Genomic DNA, 20,029 nt, shown 5'->3' with positions numbered 1-20,029 from the left:
AGACACTGTCCTTCCGAATTGGATAGCGCAGAACATGTAATGTTTTACAGTCTTCGTTTTCACGGCGAAAGACTCTCACAAAGTTTTTGGAGAGGACCCTTCCATTAGAAATTTATTTCCCCGAATGTTAGACTGCACTGAGCAAGATGGCCTTTATTGTTATGAATCAATTGATGCATGCTTAAAGGGAGCGCAGAGAACTAGTGGCGGCTAAATCGCTTTTACCCGTGACGTTATGCCTAATGGCGATCCGACAGGGTGCGGACACTTGAACAGGATTCGCCTGGTTTCATTGGGCTACTTGAGGGAAGTGAGCTACCCCAAACGCCCAATAAAAGAAATAAGTAGACGCAGTATATAAAACTTTCTTATCTCGTACTGCAACTGAGACAGAGAAATGTCTTCAGTTGAATTTCGTAGTGTGTATTGTAAAACCGAGTTTATGGGTCACTACTTTACAACTGCCTTGTCATAAAAAGATGAAGTCATAAAATTGTATTTCCACGTTTATGGCTTTGCTCTTTTTTTTTTTAATTTTACAGTGCACATTAGGGCGGGTCGATTTGTGTGGAGGCAAAAAAATCGCCCATTGCTATGTGAAAATCATATTCTAGGGATCAAAATAAGAAACTTTGCCGAAGGAACCATACCTCTAAAACGAATTCTGATGTCCCCCCCCAATTTGGGTCGAACTTTTGGGTAGGGGCAAATTTTGAAAAATCCCACTTTGATCCATTTACAGTGCTCCAATCGAGTCCAAATGTATGACCGACCCCGACTAACATTGGAGGCCCGACGCACCGATGCCAGTGGCACACCCCCTCGAACCCTCCTGGGGGTTCACCATAAATGGGTCAAAGTGGGATTTTTCAAAATTTGCCCCTACCCAAAAGTTCGACCCAAATTGGGGGGGGGGGGGGGACATCAGAATTCGTTTTAGAGATATGGTTCCTTCGGCAAAGTTTCTTATTTTGATCCCTAGAATATGATTTTCACAGAGCAATGGGCGACTTTTAAATCGACCCGCCCTAGTGCACATACCCTTATTTGCCTTAAACACTAAATAAACTAGTAGTTAAATAAATTTTAAGGAACCAACTTCAGGTACGTACCTACAATCACACACACACACACACACATCCGTGTTGAAGGACATACATTTTGAAATATTCAGTAAAAAGGAAAATTGCATAACATTAAAATTGAAAGCAACAATTAAATTACTATTAATTAAAATAATATATATAGTAAAATTTAGTTTATATACTCACCTACATAATTATTTACTTCCCTATCCTTACTACACACATACACAAATACATACATATATGTAAATATAAATATTATATTTGTTTATTATTTTATGAGCGCATAAATAACAACAATGGAGCTCATGTAAACATAAATATGCGCAATTTAACAATAAAAGCAAACAACAATAATGCTCACCTATTATATTATGGACTGCATAACGGTTATCAAACACAAAAGAGACAACCCACCATTGTTAGTCTCAAGCGATGCCGATTTAATAATTACTTTCGATGAGTTTTGTGTTTTTATTAATAGCCCAAACAATGCATGGATTTTATCGCTTTCAGCTTGAATGGCAAAACAATTAGGATGCGCGGATTTTGTTAACAAATTGCTCCTAAGGAAAGGACAGGATTTGAAAACATTGGCGTTTAAAAAATAAAAATAAATAAAAAGCAACTAGAAAAAGAACCGCATACAGAAATTGAATTGGCGCGTCCATATTTTAAATCTAAAGTTAAGGAATAGAAGATAGAAAAAGAGCGAAGGAAAAGTACAGAAGATACCAAGCTAAAACTGGCATAAACGGTTGTAAGCAATAAGAAATATTGTTTCCACTCCTGATATATAAACCTTAGAATAAGGTAAAATGTGTGCGTTATACACTTTAAGGTAAGGACTTATTTTGGGATTACTTAAGCTAAATACAAACCTTATCTCTAAGGTAAATCAAAACAAGTATTATCCAAATACATAATCAGCCGTATAAGATGATAAATATATAGAGAACAGATGTAGATACATACTTAAGCGATTTTTAAGATAAATATAAAATAAAACAAGTAAGGAAGGCTAAGTTCGGATGTAAATGAAAATTAAATACTCAGTTGAGAGCTTTGGAGACAAAATAAGGGAAAATCACCATGTTGTAAAAAGAACCTAGGGCAACCCTGGAATGTGTATGTATGACATGTGTATCAAATGGAAGATATTAAAGAGTATTTTAAAAGGGAGTGGCCCATAGTTCTATAGGTGGACGCCATTTCGGCATATCACCATAAAGGTGGACCAGGTGTGACTCTGGAATACGTTTATACGATATTGGTATCAAATGAAAAGTGTTAGTGAGTATTTTAAAAGGTAGTCGGTCTTAGTTCTATAGGTGGGCGCCTTTTCGAGATATCGGCTTAAAGGTGAACCAGGAATGACTCCAGAATGCATTATGGGTATCAAATTAAAGGTATTAATGCGGGTTTTAAAAGGGAGTGGCTCTTAGTTGTATATGTGAAGGCGTTTTCGAGATATCGACCCAAATGTGGACCAGGGTGACCCAGAACATAATCTATCGGGTACCGCTGATTTATTTATATATCTAATACCACGAAAAGTATTCCTGCCAAGATTCCAAGAGCTTTTGATTTCGACCTTCAGAACTTTTTCATTTTCTTCTACTTAATATGGTAGGTGTGACACCCATTTTCAAAGTCTTTTCTAAAGTTATATTTTGCGTCAATAAACCAATCCAATTACCATGTTTCATCGCTTTTTTCTTATTTGGTATAGAATTATGTCATTTTTTTCATTTTTCGTAATTTTCGATATCGAAAAAGTGCGCGTGGTCAGTCAAAACAATTATCGTCATAGAAGCTATGCCCCTACCAAATTTGAGAAGGATTGGTAAATTTTTGTTCGACTTATGACATTAAAAGTATCATAGACAAATTAAATTAAAAAGGGCGGAGCCACGCCCATTTTGAAATTTTATTTTATTTTTGTATTTTGTTGCACCATTTCATTATTGGAGTTGAATTTTGACATAATTTACATATATACTGTAAAGATATTAAATTTTTTGTTAAAATTTGACTTAAAAAAAATTGTTTTTTAAAGTGGGCGTGTTCGCCATCCGATGTTGCAAATTTTTATTTAGCACACATATAGTAATAGTAGTAACGTGCCTGCCAAATTTCATAATGATATCTTCAACGACTGCCAAATTACAGCTTGCAAAATTTTTAAATTACTTTCTTTTAACAGTGGGCGGTGCCACGCCCATTGCCCAAAATTTTACTAAATTTTTTATTTTGCGTCATAAGGTCAACGCACCTACCAAGTTTCATCGCTATGTCCGTTTTTGGTAATGAATTATCGCACTTTTTCGGTTTTTCGAAATTTTCGATATCGAAAAAGTGGGCGTGGTTATAGTCCGATTTCGTTTAATTTAGATAGCGATCTGAATTGAGTGCCCACGAACATACCAAATTTCATCAAGATACCTCAAAATTTACTCAAGTTATCGTGTTCACGGACAGAAAGACGGGCGGACGGACGGACATGGCTAAATGAATTTCTTTTTTCGCACAGATCATTTTGATATGTAGAAGTCTACATCTATCTCGATTAGTTTATGCCGTTAAGGAGTACGGTTATGCGAATAAAATTAATATACTCTGTGAGCTCTGCTCAGCTGAGTATAAAAATAGGTAGGTATTTTGTGTGAAGATGCAAATTTTCACGTTTTTTGTGGTCTGCATGAAAAAGCTATGACAATGTGTCACTTACCACAACATTATATAACGTAAATGTGATGAAATTTGAAGCGTCTATAGGTCAAAAAAAGAGGGGGGGGGGGGCAGAAATGACAGTTTATTATGGGGTATATAATGTGATAAATTGAGGAAGATATGACAAAAGAGCTCTTTTCTGGCAAATCTTTTGTATGGGTTATATATGCTATAGTGGTTCGATCCGGCCGTTTCCGACAAATGTGTAATCGGCCACCTAAATAAACCCGCTCACAAAATTTTATTAAGATATCTCAATAAAGACAGACGGACAGACGGAAATGACTAAATCAACTCAGCTCTTCATCCTGATAATTTTGTTAAACTTATTGGTGGGTCTATCTCTTTTCTTTTAAGAACTTACAATCTCGAGATTCGTGACAAATGACATTTTCATGAATGGTATAAAAATAAAAAACAAATGTTGAATATACTAAAGGGATACTTTTTAAATAAAACCTAGCTCTAGTCGATAAATTTTCATTACATTTTTAGGGAAACTGGATTTCTTTTTTACTTTTCTTACGGCATACTATTCCTTACTATACTTGGTTAATAGACATTACAGTGAGGCTATCTTACTCGATATATTATCTTATTACAATAATCAAAGAAAACTCGCTCAATATACCTGTGGCTTAGGTTAGGTTAGGTTGAACTGGCCGGTCCATGATGACCTCACATAGACTGAATGAGTCCGTAGTGTTACCAGAAGTTTGTTTTAACGACCACACTGAAAAATTCTATCAAAAACCAGGACCTATGTTATAAAATAACTCCTTCCCCCGGCCAAACACTAGAAGCTTCCTAGCACTTAAGCCACTTGCTGCTTCTAGATCTGACAGTTTTATCACTCCCAATAGCTAGAGTCTTAGCCTGGAAAGCGCAGCGCGCAAGCACAGAACGTGCTCGATCGTTTCCTCCTCCAGCTCCTATATCTGCTATAACTGACCAAGCCTAATTTAAAGGCATGTGACGCCAGAAGGCAATGTCCAGTGAGAATACCCGTCATCAGTCTACAGGCCTCTCTTTTTAATGATAGAAGCAATTTTGTTAGTCTAAGGTTATAAGACCTACACATAATCTTCGACACTTTACAGCTCCGCGCTGGAACCCACGCTTTACCTGCATTGTCGATAATATGCAGCTCTCGCCTTCGCTTAATCTCGCCCATTCGAATTGGGGCGTCTGCGGAGCAAACTTCAAGGGATGCGCCCTTTTTAGCTAGTTCATCCGCTTTTTCATATCCATCAATTTCCATATGCCCTTGAACCTAATATAGATGTATGCTTCTCCTGCCCCGATTCTCTCCACAGACTGCTTGAACTCTAACACGCATTTAGATGCTGAGCTATGCGAGATTATTGCCTTAATTGCTGCTTGACTGTCAATATAAAAGTTAACATGGTTGCAGGTGAAACTATTCGCTTCCAATGTTTCTATTGCTTTGGTTGCAGCTAATATTTCCGCTTGAAAAACGCTACAGTAATCCGGCAGTCTGTAGGATCTGGTCATTTCCGGATCAGCAGAGTATACTGCAGACCCTACCCCTTTCACTATTTTGGAACCATCTGTGTACACATGTATCGCCACGTCCGCCATTTGAGCACCCTTGCGCCAACCGTCCACCTCTATTGTGGCCTTAAGATCTCCATACCTGTGGCTTTCTTGCTGAAAACCTATTAGAGTATTAAAAATGTAGATCATGCATGCTGTAACTTCAGCAGAGTATGCATACAGCAGAGGCTAGAGGACTATGATAATTTCACCTCATTTGTGGGGGAGTAATGACCAAACCATTTCGTGGCTTTGCTAGCGCAGTTTATAGCGTCTACCATTAAATCAAATCGTAGACCTCATCTAACGTGACAAATCCTGTTTATCTAGCAAACAAGCCTTTGTCGACCTCAAGTTCCACACGGAAGAAGGGGATAGGATGACTTAAAAGCTTCTAAGTGGCGATATCGAGTATTTCAAGAGATGGGCGGGCTAGTACTTGCATGGTGTTAATTTCCAAAACGCACCACATCAAAATTCTGACCATCATCATCGTTAAAACCCATTAAAATTTTCGATATGTCTTCTTCTCACTACAGTTTAAAGAAGAACAAGAAGAAAAGCACCTAAAATAGATACTCAGGCAACAAGTGGTACAGAAAGAAATTCTTTAATATTTCTTTTCCTCTTCTCCAAAGGAAAAAGATACTCCCGAAGCACCAATCAGGTACTAGCCCGATCATCTCCGGAACGATTTAACATAAGCAAGTTGGCCTTCTAGGTCTAGGTTCATCAAACATCAGCACAGGGACTCATCGTTTTTTTCCAACAGAAGTGGGCCTACCAATACACTAAACTAAAGATGTATACACCACGGCATAGAGTGTGGGGAGAATGCGTGTGCATAATTGCTAACATGGAGCTAAGTGCTACCGTTGTCGATGCGTAACGGATCAAGTTTTGAAATTATTAAAATACTTTTAGAAATTGTTATAGCGTCACTTCGGAACATGTTAAGGTGTCATTTTGGGACAGCATTTGAATCATTTCGAGATTATTTAAAAACAGTTAAATACTTGTTATATGACAGCATTGGGAATATTTTAGGTATAATTTCTGGAAAGCCCCAGAATCGGTTCGATATTGTATTCGGCACAATTTTGGGCGTTCAATTCGGAATCGCTCATGACTAGATTTAAATCATTTTGAGTCTATTTCGAAAATTTATAAGGACAATTGCAGAAGCATTTGGGATTTTTTTCGGTACCATTTCGGGAAAACTTCAGAATCATTTCAAGACTGTTTCAGTACAGTTTTGGTATCATTTCGGGATCACTTTGTAATAAGTCCCTTGCCAACCGTAGAATGCTTAATTCAAAATTTGTTAATTTTGTCGATAAATAGAGTTGGTGTTCACAAGTAAATTTACTGAACTTTCCAATTCCGGTGGAAATAGTATAAGTAAAAATAAAATTTCGAGAAAAATCAATGTTCTGGTGAGAATGTCAAATAATGGTGAAAAACTTAATTTTTTCCAAATTTTTGGGAACAAATTGATCGCAAATAATCTGCTTACGATGCAAAATATGTTCGCAATTGCCTGAAATGTCATAAGTGAACATCGGCTGCCTTGAAAATTTTGAATACCGGTTTTTCGAAAAAGTTATATGAAACTTAGGAAAATTTATTCAATATTTTTTGTTCGTCTTGGATCCAGGAATATGTATTAAAGGTATTAAAATGTAATTTTTGGGCACTCTGCATACAATGAAAAATACGCCTCTCCTAATTAAGCTCTTAAAATTCGCTCCGATAAAAACGCACAAAAGCAACAACAATGTGATAAGTGAAGTTAGGTTCTAACGATGCAGCCAAAAGGTTATTCTATTACTTTAACTGTGAGCACACGAACTTTTAATAGCAGAAATCATCGAATAACTTTAAAAGATCTCCTTGCACTTACTCCCCTTCGATGCTATTTTACACTTTTAACACTCGTCCTTTATTTCGAATCGTATTGTCTACATTCGCTTATATCTTTGACAAGTTGGAATGTTGTTAGCGTTCAAGATGTGCGTTACACTTTCTTCTTAGCTTACAATTCCTTACACGCACATGGATAAAAAAAACACAAACACTCGGGAAACAGTTGTAAGCAAGCCTTTTTTTGCTCCTTTTTTCGTCGTATACTCTTTAACCTTACATTTATTTGGTATTTGTTGTTTTCTAGCTTCCTTTTTAAGTTTTTGTTTGAATTGCATTGCTTCCCCATTGAAAATGAAATTAAATTCTTGCTTTGCATTTCTATTTCCCTTTCCACATCCACAACTACTTATTTTGATTCCAATTTGCATTTCAATGGATAATCATTATGAATAATACAATGCGAAACAAAGTTGCCATTTTTGTAAGGGTAAATATTGCACTAAGTAGATGCATTAAAGTTGAGTGTGTGTGTAATGCGTGAGCCTATTGGGGTTTATAAGATGATAATATTAAAGAATATGTATTAAATAAAGAGAGAGAGAGAAAATAAGTTAGTTCAAAAGAGGTGAATGGAAATATTGCGTAAACAAAAAGCAGAAATCATAGAATAACTAGCAGAGCCGGCAGACGTTGTTCTGCCCTAAATTTGGCCTATCTGCATACATTTTAACAAGCTTTTTCCGTTTAACTCTGCCCTACCCCTCTAAATTTTTCCTAATCTCTTTATTCACTCCTCCCTTCGCCTTTTTCGCTTCATCCCCATCTTTGCCTCATTCTATCTCTTTCTCAGTATCCTTCTCTCTTATCTCTTCTCTCAAGTTTGTCTCCTTCTTCTTCATCTCTTATTGCCAGTCCCAGAGGGTGGCATGTATTTTGTTCCAGCCCCATTCCGAGTCTCAGTCCCAGTCCCACTCCGAGTCTCAGTCTCAGTCCCAGTCCTAGTCCGAATCCCAGTCCCAGTCCATCCCTATTATACTTCCCGGAAAAAGCATCGTAAATGCTAATATAGGCAAATTTATATACGAAATTTCAGGCAAATCGAATAGGACGTATGCAAATAAGTATGTGGGTATTATTAATTCATGTCTCTATTTCGGCTTCGCATGCATATTTATCAGTTTTGCCAGTTTGATGCGACTAAATCAAATATCACAATGAGCTTCAGAGCTCTCAGCATTTGATATCCATAATACACACATATTTTAGCGGTATCCGGGTCCATGTTTTGGCCTATATTTCGAGACCCTAGTCACTAAGCGATGCAAAACTTACTCTGTGTTATAGCATACACCAACAGCTTCAATTTGATACCCACAATGTAAAAACATATTCTAGGGGTACCCGGGTCCACGTTTTGGGCTATATCTCGAGACCCTAGCCTCCCAGTTGTATGAAAATAATCCTGCACTATAGCACTCATCAACAGCTTTCGTTTTATATCCATATTGTATAAACACATTCTAGGGGTACCCGGGTCCACGTTTTGGGCTATATCTCGAGACCCTAGCCTCCCAGTTGTATGAAAGTTATCCTGTAATATAGCACTCATCAACAGTTTTCATTTTATGTCCATATTGTATAAACACATTCTAGGCGTACCCTGGTCCACGTTTTGGGCTATATCTCGAGACCCTAGCCTCCCAGTTGTATGAAAATAATACTGCACTATAGCACTCATCAACAGCTTTCGTTTGATATCCATATTGTATATACACTTTCTAGGGGTACCCGGGTCCACGTTTTGGGCTATATCTCGAGACCCTAGGCTCCCAGTGGTATAAAAATTATCCTGTACTATAGCACCCATCAACAGTTTTCATTTTATACCCATATTGTATAAACACATTCTAGGAGTACCCGGGTCAACGTTTTGGGCTATATCTCGAGACCCTAGCCTCCCAGTTGTATGAAAATTATCCTGTACTATAGCACTCATCAACAGCTTTCATTTGACATCCATAGTGTATAAACACATTCTAGGGGTATCCGGGTCCACGTTTTGGGCTATATCTCGAGACCCTAGCCTCCCAGTTGTATGAAAATAATTCTGCACTATAGCACTCATCAACAGCTTTCGTTTTATATCCATATTGTATAAACACATTCTAGGGGTATCCGGGTCCACGTTTTGGCCTATATCTCGAGACCCTAGTCACCCAGGGGTATGAAAATAATCCTGCACTATAGCACTCATCAACAGCTTTCATTTGATATCCATATTGTATAAACACATTCTAGGGGTACCCGGGTCCACCTTTTGATCTCAAGACCCTAGACACGTAGCGAAAAAAAAGGTAGACGTTGGCCGATTCTCAGACCTACCCAATATGCTCACAAAATTTCATGAGAATCGGTTCAACGGTTTCGGAGGAGTTCAGCCTCTAAAACCGTGACAGAAGAATTTTATATATTAGATGACGACGCGGCCATGTAACCGAAATAGAATAAAAATATAAAATATATTTTCTCTTTCTCGCTCTCCCCTTCACACCTTACTCTCTTTACACATTCACGTCTACCTTTTTCCTTCCTTTTCTCCTTACTCTCCCTTTTTTTCACTATCCATTCCTCTCCTTTCCTCACTTTTTATATCTTTATCTATCTCTTTCTATTCCTAGGTGCCTCTCCCTCTCCCTTCTTATCTGTAACGCTCTGCATTCGTCTAAGTCTATACCTGCCTCTATCCTCTCTTTTATCTTACGTAAGTTTGCGCTTCTCTCATTTTCCCTATAAAAACTTTTAGAATTCCGCTTCCATTAAATTTCAACATAAATTTGATTTTTTTGATTAGATAAGCCCCTAGTCCACTACCCGAAGCACTGAGTTCTTAGTACTTCAAAATCTTGTCAGGTCATTCTTCTCAGATGACGCAAATATCAGCATCATCCTAAAGAGGGAAAAAAGGGGAAACATTTAAGTTGCCCTAGAACAACGTACTGTTACAAATTCGAGAAATGTGTAAAGATCTGTGCAACTCAGAGAGATTGCCAGGTAGAGAAGCTGAATTAGGACAAAACCATTTTATCACAATCGCTTACACTCGTATATAACGGAGCTTGCCTTCTAAGAAAATTCAAGGGAAAAGCAAGGTCACCATCTTGGATTTAGAAGCTAAATCTTCTTAGAAGGGACGTAGAGGAAATTTTTAAGCTGCCACAAGTCACGAATTGCGGGGAGTGCTGTTACGACTATAGGCAACTGTTGAGGATCTACTAATATGAAATCAATTGTTCGAAGATGTTTTAATGGACATAGAACGCCTCTACAAAACAGTGTGATTTAGCAAAGCAATTTGTTAGGGAGACTCATTTTAGGGACTGATAAAAAATAATGACTGGGGATAGTCACGTAGTAGTGAAGAGTACCCTGAGACCCTACTTAGCATACACTTCCCGCCACAATGGGATTCATACAAGGCCACAAAACCTGAAAATAGAGAAACACCACAGGTTGGGGTATTGTCATCAATGTTGTGTACGATGGTCATCAGCCAACTACTTAGGCGGCTCGATATGGTACCAGTTAAACTCACTCAAATTCAGAGATGCTGCTTTGTATGAAGGAATGTTTCTATCAAGCAATCGATACTATCAATTAAGCACTTCAAAACTTTCAGCAGCAACGACGGAAGACTAATTGTTTGAGTTTTGCTGGCTTCTGTCATTGTTTTACTATCGGCTTTTTATCGCCGGGTCATCGGCTTCTTAGTGCCTTCTTATCGGCTTGTTATTGACGAAGAACTTGCTGTCATACAAGAAAGGAGCAGCACATTCGCGTCCTGGCAACCACGTCACTGTTGCTGGATATAAATTCGATACTGTGGAGGATTTCGTGGAAAGCAGCTTTTATAGCAGAAACAATGTCAGCTTAGAAATCAAACGGGTAGTAAATCTTGCAAACAAGTGCTACTTTGAACTGAGTGGGAAATTGCAAGTAAAGTACTCTTTTGATAAAAAAGAATAAAACTCTTCAAGTGATTCATCATACATGTCCTGACGTATCGTTCAGAATATTGGACTGTGCCTCATCTGTTAGTGAAACAGGATTCGCCACGGATAGGTGAGATTAACAATTGGGTTTGGAGAAGCTATATGTTGCGCTGGCAACTTGAAAGGGTTGCGCTACACAGCCCCTTGAATCTGGTATTTTAGTCGCATCTTACGACAGGCATACCTACCGCGGGTATATTGTGACCCCCTAACTCGCTGCGGGTAGTGATGAGCTGTATGAGCTCTATGCAGAGGAAGGGGAAGTGGCAGGTAGAGAAAGACTTGACCTCCATTAGTGCTCAAAATTGGCCTAACTTATCGCGAAACAGGTATAGCTGGCGTGATTCTTTATGAAATCGCCAAAATCGCTTCGGCGGCAAAGACGTTTCACTAATTTAATATTTAAGTTTTATCGGTTGTTGTCGTCACCGACAACACATCCGATTATAAATCGATAAATTTTCCATAATGTAGCGATACTTTTTTGAAAAAAAATCGATAACTTCTTGATAACAAAGCCGATAGTAAGTGGATAAATTTTCGATAGTAAGGCGACTAATTTTCGATAACAAATCGATACAGTTTTTATATAAAATCGAATACTTTCCATTAACAAACCAATAACACGCCGATAACAAATTGGTAGCAATAACAGCAATCAATCGATAACTTTTCGATAAAAATACGATATCTCGTCGACAAAAAGTCGATAAATCAATACAATCCTTTGCCGTTCATAGAAAATTTATCTTATTTTGTCTAATCCTACATTCTATAATAACCCGTATAGCATATTACACATAAAATGAATGTATTGGTTGTTCCATTGAAAAATTGCCCTTGTACATCTTAATATATAACAAGTAAGGAAGGCTAAGTTCGGGTGTAACCGAACATTACATACTCAGTTGAGAGCTATGGAGACAAAATAAGGAAAATCACCATGTAGGAAAATGAGCCTAGGGTAACCCTGGAATGTGGTTGTATGACATGTGTATCAAATGGAAGGTATTAAAGAGTATTTTAAGAGAGAGTAGGCCATAGTTCTATGGATGGACGCCATTTAGGGATATCGCCATAAAGGTGGACCAGGGCTGACTCTAGAATGTGTTTGTACGATATGGGTATCAAATGAAAGGTGATAATGAGTATTTTAAAAGGGAATGGGCTTTAGTTCTATAGGTGAACGCCTTTTCGAGAAATCGCCATAAAGGTGGACCAGGGGTGACTCTAGAATATGTTTGTACGATATGGGTATCAAATGAAAGCTGTTAATGAATATTTTGAAAAGCAGTGATCCTTAGTTCCATAGGTGGACGCCGTTTCGAGATATCGCCATAAAGGTGGACCAGGGGTGTCTCTAGTTGTACGATATGGGAATCAAATGAAAGGTGTTACTGAGCATTTTAAGAGGGAGTGGGCATTAGGTCTATAGGTGCACGCCTTTTCGAAATGTCGCCATTAGGGTGGGCCAGGGGTGACTCTAGAATGTGTTTGTATGATATGGGTATCAAATGAAAGGTGGTAATGAGTATTTTAAAAGGAAGTGGGCATGAGGTCTACAGGTGGACGCCTTTTCGAGGTATCGTCATTAGGGTGGGCCAGGGGTGACTCTAGAATGTGTTTGTACGATATGGGTATCAAACCAAAGGTGTTACTGAGCATTTTAAGAGGGAGTGGGCATTAGGTCTATAGGTGGACGCCTTTTCGAGATATCGCCATTAGGGTGGGCCAGGGGTGTCTCTAGAATGTTTGTACGATATGGGTATCAAACGAAAGGTGTTACTGAGCATTTTAAGAGGGAGTGGGAATTAGGTCTATAGGTGGACGCCTTTTCGAGATATCGCCATTAGGGTGGGCCAGGGTGACTCTAGAATGTGTTTGTACGATATGGGTATCAAATGAAAGGTGATAATGAGTATTTTAAAAGGGAATGGGCTTTAGTTCTATAGGTGAACGCCTTTTCGAGAAATCGCCATAAAGGTGGACCAGGGGTGACTCTAGAATATGTTTGTACGATATGGGTATCAAATGAAAGCTGTTAATGAATATTTTGAAAAGCAGTGATCCTTAGTTCCATAGGTGGACGCCTTTTCGAGATATCGCCATAGAGGTGGACCAAGGGTGACTCTACAATGTTTGTACGATATGGGTATCAAACGAAAGGTGTTACTGAGCATTTTAAGAGGGAGTGGGCATTAGGTCTATATGTGGACGCCTTTTCGAGATATCGCCATAAAGGTGGACCAATGGTGACTCTAGAATGTTTGTACGATATGGGTATCAAACGAAAGGTGCTACTGAGCATTTTAAGAGGAAGTGGGCATGAGGTCTATAGGTGGACGCCTTTTCGAGGTATCGTCATTAGGGTGGGCCAGGGGTGACTCTAGAATGTGTTTGTACGATATGGGTATCAAACGAAAGGTGTTACTGATCATTTTAAGATGGAGTGGCATTAGGTCTATAGGTGGACGCCTTTTCGAGATATCGCCATTAGGGTGAGCCAGGGGTGACTCTAGAATGTTTGTACGATATGGATATCAAACGAAAGGTGTTACTGAGCATTTTAAGAGGGAGTGGGCATTAGGTCTATAGGTGGACGCCTTTTCGAGATATCGCCATTAGGGTGGGCCAGGGGTGTCTCTAGAATGTTTGTACGATATGGGTATCAAACGAAAGGTGTTACTGAGCATTTTAAGAGGGAGTGGGAATTAGGTCTATAGGTGGACGCCTTTTCGAGATATCGCCATTAGGGTGGGCCAGGGTGACTCTAGAATGTGTTTGTACGATATGGGTATCAAATGAAAGGTGGTAATGAGTATTTTAAAAGGGAGTAATCCTTAGTTGTATAGGTGGACGCCTTTTCGAGATATCGCCATTAGGGTGAGCCAGGGGTGACTCTAGAATGTTTGTACGATATGGGTATCAAACGAAAGGTGTTACTGAGCATTTTAAGAGGGAGTGGGCATTAGGTCTATAGGTGGACGCCTTTTCGAGATATCGCCATTAGGGTGGGCCAGGGGTGACTCTAGAATGTTTGTACGATATGGGTATCAAACGAAAGGTGTTACTGAGCATTTTAAGAGGGAGTGGACATTAGGTATATAGGTGGTCGCCTTTTCGAGATATCGCCATTAGGGTGGGCCAGGGGTGACTCTAGAATGTTTGTACGATATGGGTATCAAACGAAAGGTGTTACTGAGCATTTTAAGAGGGAGTGGGCATTAGGTCTATAGGTGGACGCCTTTTCGAGATATCGCCATTAGGGTGGGCCAGGGTGATTCTAGAATGTGTTTGTACGATATGGATATCAAATTAAAAATATTAATGAGGGTTTTAAAAGCGAGTGGCCCTTAGATGTATATGTGAAGGCGTTCTCGCGATATCGGCCAAAATGTGGACCAGGTGATCCAGAAAATCATCTGTCGGGTACTGCTAATTTATTTATATATGCAATACCACTAACAGTATTCCTGCCAAGATTCCAAGGGATGTTGATTTCGCCTTGTAGAACTTTTTCATTTTCTTCTACTTAATATGGTAGGTGTCACACCCATTTTACAAAGTTGATTTCGCCTTGTAGAACTTTTTCATTTTCTTCTACTTAATATGGTAGGTGTCACACCCATTTTACAAAGTTTTTTCCAAAGTTATATTTTGCGTCAATAAACCAATCCAGTTACCATATTTCATCCCTTTTTTCGTAGTTGGTATAGAATTATGGCATTTTTTTCATTTTTCGTAATTTTCGATATCGATAAAGTGGGCGTGGTTATGGTCGGATTTCGGCCATTTTTAATACCAAGATAAAGTGAGTTCAGATAAGTACGTGGGCTAAGTTTAGTAAAGATATATCGGTTTTTGCTCAAGTTATTGTGTTAACGGCCGAGCGGAAGGACAGACGGTGGACTGTGTATAAAAACTGGGCGTGGCTTCCACCGATTTCGCCCATTTTCACAGAGAACAGTTACCGTCACAGAATCTATGCTCCTACCAAATTTGAGAAGGATTGGTAAATTTTTGTTCGACTTATGGCATTAAAAGTATTCTAGACAAACTAAATGAAAAAGGGCGGAGCCACGCCCATTTTGAAATTTTCTTTTATTTTTGGATTTTGTTGCATCATATCATTACTGGAGTTGAATTTTGACTTAATTTACTTATACACAGTAAAGATATTAACTTTTTTGTTAAAATTTGAATTTAAAAAAATTTTTTTTTAAAAAGTGGGCGTGTTCTTCATCCAATTTTGCTAATTTTTATTTAGCACATATATAGTAATAGTAGTAACGTTCCTGCCAAATTTTATCATGATATATTCAACGACTGCCAAATTACAGCTTGCAAAACTTTTAAATTACCTTCTTGTAAAAGTGGGCGGTGCCACGCCCATTGTCCAAAATCTTACTAGTTTTCTATTCTGCGTCATAACTTCAACCCACCTACCAAGTTTCATCGCTTTAACCGCCTTTGGCAATGAATTATCGCATTTTTTCGGTTTTTCGAAATTTTCGATATCGAAAAAGTGGGCGTGGTTATAGTCCGATATCGTTCATTTTAAATAGCGATCTGAGATGAGTGCTCAGGAACCTACATACCAAATTTCATCAAGATACCTCAAAATTTACTCAAGTTATCGTGTTAACGGACGGACGGACGGACGGACGGACGGACGGACGGACGGACGGACGGACGGACGGACGGACATGGCTCAATCAAATTTTTTTTCGATCCTGATTATTTTGATATATGGAAGTCTATATCTATCTCGATTCCTTTATATATGTACAACCAACCGTTATCCAATCAAACTTAATATACTCTGTGAGCTCTGCTCAACTGAGTATAAAAAACACGTGTCACAACATTTTCGGCCACGATGGACTCCTAAACTAATGAACCGATTTTGAATTTGTTTTGCACCACGTGCGTAGTTTAAGCTAACTTGAGACGTAGGATAGGTTATATCTCAGTTTATAGTTTAATATTTTTTTATTGCAAATTTTTTTATTTGTTTATACGTAATAATAAAATGTTACGTATACGCAGTGGCACTTATACTTTCAGGTGGTGTGGATATACTTCCGTGTAATTGCTTGGTGTTTAATTAAACAACCTGCTTATCAATAAAAAATATTATAGCGAATGATATCAAGTATAGCATGTCACCAGGCCCGGCGAGAGGGTGGGGGGGGGGGGGGGAGGGTGGTTTCTGAGGGGGCCCGCGATTTACAGGTACTATGACATTTTTTTTAATTCAAGAGAGTCTTTAGTTGTGTAGAGGTAATTTTCATACCCCTGGGTGACTAGGGTCTCGAGATATAGGCCAAAACGTGGGCCAGTGAATACCTAGACAGTGCTTGTACAGTACGGATATCAAATGAAAGCTGTTGATGAGTGCTTTAGTACGGAGTAATATATTATCCAGAAACGGACTGGGACTGGGATTAAGACTAGGACTGGGACTGAGACTCGGAGTGGGACTGGGACTGGAACTGGGACTGGGACTGGAATAAAATACATACCACCCTCTGGGACAGGCAATAAGGGATGCAGAAGAATGAGAAGGAATTGAGAGAAGAGAAAAGAAAGAAGGAGATTGAGAAAGAGATAGAATGAGACGAAGATGGAGATGGATGAAGCAAAAAAGACGGAGGGAGGAGTGAATAAAAGCATTAGGAAAAATTGAAGAGGGGAGGAGGGCAGAGTCAGAGGAAAACAGCTTATTAAAATGTATGCAGATAGGCCAAATTTAGGGCAGACAACTTCTGCTGGGTCTTCTAGTTGTAACTAAATTTCACATTTATTTGAAGTACAAAAACAAACCCAAGTCACACACTTGTACACTTCTATCATTTAATATTTGCTAAATATACAAAATTTAATTGATTACTCATAATGAAGTGTTAATAAATACTTCCGATTTATATATATTTGCGTTTGAGTGAAAATTATGTCACTTTTATCAAACCATTAAAATACAAATTTAATTCTATTTAATTATTTTAGAAATACCCAGAACGCTATTTGAGTTTTGAGTATTCGATGTTGCAACAAATATCTGCAATTTATAATTCGAGTGCAACATTTAATTAATTGATATGCGATATTTTGAAACACGCGCGTTCGTAATTTGTCACACAGCAAAATCATCAATTATTTTGCAGAACTACATACCAAATACGTTTCAACAAACTAAAAATCATATATTATTTTTTGTGTATACGGGTTGTTGGTGAATGAGAAAACTGCTAGCATTTCGATGACAAACCGATAAATTGTCGAGAGTACGTTGATAACTCGAAAACAAAGCGATAGAACGCCAAAGCTCGTCTAAAAAAAATCGATTTTACAACGGTAAAAAATCTACAATCGATAACAAATCGATATAGCTTTTATGACCAATCGATACACTTTCAATAAAAAATTGATAAAATTTCGATTACTCATCGATAATAATTCATAAACTGTGCATAATAAATCAATTACTCTTCTTCGATAACTGGCTTATACCTTGTCGATAACTTGCTGAAAACAAATCGATAACAAATAGATAAAAAACCTATAACTCAAAGCGGGCAGTGTCCAATAACTATTACAAAGATTAAGTTCCTTCAAACTTGATGAGTATGTCCGATACGCTCGTTGTTGGGAGTATGAATAGCTTGGCCTGCTTTTGCTCTGGGAATTTAATCCAGTATTATATGAACTGCGTCTGAGTGAATACTTGCGTACTTTTGTTTTCTGAGCTTCCTCTCCCTGCAGGGTTTCGTCAAAAGCGAGCGCAACGAGAAAAATATGTGAACGCTACCGTGAGTTGAAAAGGGAAGCGAGACACCTTTAGAGGAAGAAATTATCAGAGGAGGTCAAGCTTGAATGCAAGGAGCTCGAGCTGTTTGCCAACGGTAATAACGCCTGCAAATTATTTCCAAAAACTCGGCTACAGAAGAAAGGTTTTAAGTTCGCAGCAAACTCCTATAAGAATGAAAACGACGACCTTGTAAGCGATGTCTAGAGAGTACTTAGATATAAAAACAAATTAACAGGCATCACCTCTTTGTCAAAAAGAAGCTGGTTATATGCCGCTATGTCTGAATTTGGTTTCTCCACAAAACTTATATGGCTGTGCAAAATGATTTTAAGTAATACCATGAGCTAAGTCAGGATTGGAAAGTACGTCTCCCAGCCGTTCGAAACTAAACGAGGTTTCAGACAGGGTAACCCCCTATTTTCCGTTTTTTTTATGTCATGCCGTAATTTCTGCTTTCTCCAAACTAGAAAAAGAAGCCGGGAACGGGAACTAAACGAAGTGGTTGCTATCGTGAAGCAAAGAGTAAGCGCATTTGCGCTTTTGTAATAACGCCAATGTTGGCAGCTAAAATGTAGAAATTGTAGAAGACTTAATATATTTGGAAACCTGCGACTTCGATGGCTATGCCCTGTTATGCGAATAAAATATGATGCTCCGCAAGACAAATTTTTTTAATCGGAACCCCCTTACAAAAGCAGAGAAACAGGGCGGCTTCTACTGTGCTGAAAGGGCCTTGTTGAAACGAGTTAAACTCTCTTAGTTTTACGGATAAGCAAAGGTTAGCAGAGAGGCGAAGCGAGTGGCGAGCCTTGTTGAACGGCCATCACCGTTTAAACGGTTAAGCGGTTAAGCTAAATACTCTCCTGCTTTAAACAACTTGGCCTGCCTTTGCCATGGGCATTCAATCCAGTGTTGTGTCAACTGCTCCTGAGTACACTATATAATACTAAAACTCTACATGTTTTGATACTCCCTTACTTTTCAAAGCTTCCTCTCCTTTCCTTTAACTCTTCCTTTATCCCCCTCTCTTGTCCTCTGCCTATGTATCTGTCGATTAGAAAATCGATTTTGTGTAGTTTCATAAATTACATTTAAAATAAGTTGACTTAGTTTATTTAATATTTGTTACGCGTAACGATTTTCATAACCTAATGAAAAACTTCTCTTTATTGGAGCATCTGAAATATTTATACTCAGCTTAGCAGACCTCACAGAGTATATTAACTTTGTTCGCATAACGGTAATCCGTAATGGCGTAAACTAAACGAGATAGATGTAGACTTCTATATATCAAAATGAGCTGGGTGAAAAAAGAAATTCATTTAGCCATGTCCGTCCGTCCGTTCGTCCGTCTGTCCGTCCGTCTGTAAACACGATAACTTCAGTATGTTTTGAGGTATCTCGATGAAATTTGGTATGTGGCTTCCTGAGCGCTCATCTCAGATCGCTATTTAAAATGAAAGAAATCGGACTGCAACCACTCCCACTTTTTCGATATCGAAAATTTCGAAAAACCGAAAAAGTGCGATAATTCATTACCAAAGACGGATAAAGCGATGAAACTTGGTAGGTGCGTTAACCTTATAACGAAAAATAGAATATTAGTAAAATTTTTGACAATGGGCGTGGCACCGCCCACTTTTAAAAGAAGATAATTTAAAAGTTTTGCAAGCTGTAATTTGGCAGTCGTTGAAGATATCATGATGAAATTTGGCAACAACGTTACTCCTGTTACTGTATATGTGCTAAATAAAAATTAGCGAAATCCGATGACGAACACGCCCACTTTAAAAAAAAAATTTTTTTAAGTAAAATTTTAACAAAAAATTTAATATCTTTACAGTATAAAAGTAAATTATATCAACATTCGACTCCAGTAATGATATGGTGCAACAAAATACAAAGATAAAAGAAAATTTCAAAATGGG

The sequence above is a fragment of the Eurosta solidaginis genome, chromosome 1, assembly GCF_040869045.1.
Source record: "Eurosta solidaginis isolate ZX-2024a chromosome 1, ASM4086904v1, whole genome shotgun sequence".
In the NCBI taxonomy this organism is placed as follows: Eukaryota; Metazoa; Arthropoda; class Insecta; order Diptera; family Tephritidae; genus Eurosta; species Eurosta solidaginis.
The sequence above is the reverse complement of the archived record's forward strand: the minus strand, read 5'-3'. Positions refer to the sequence as shown.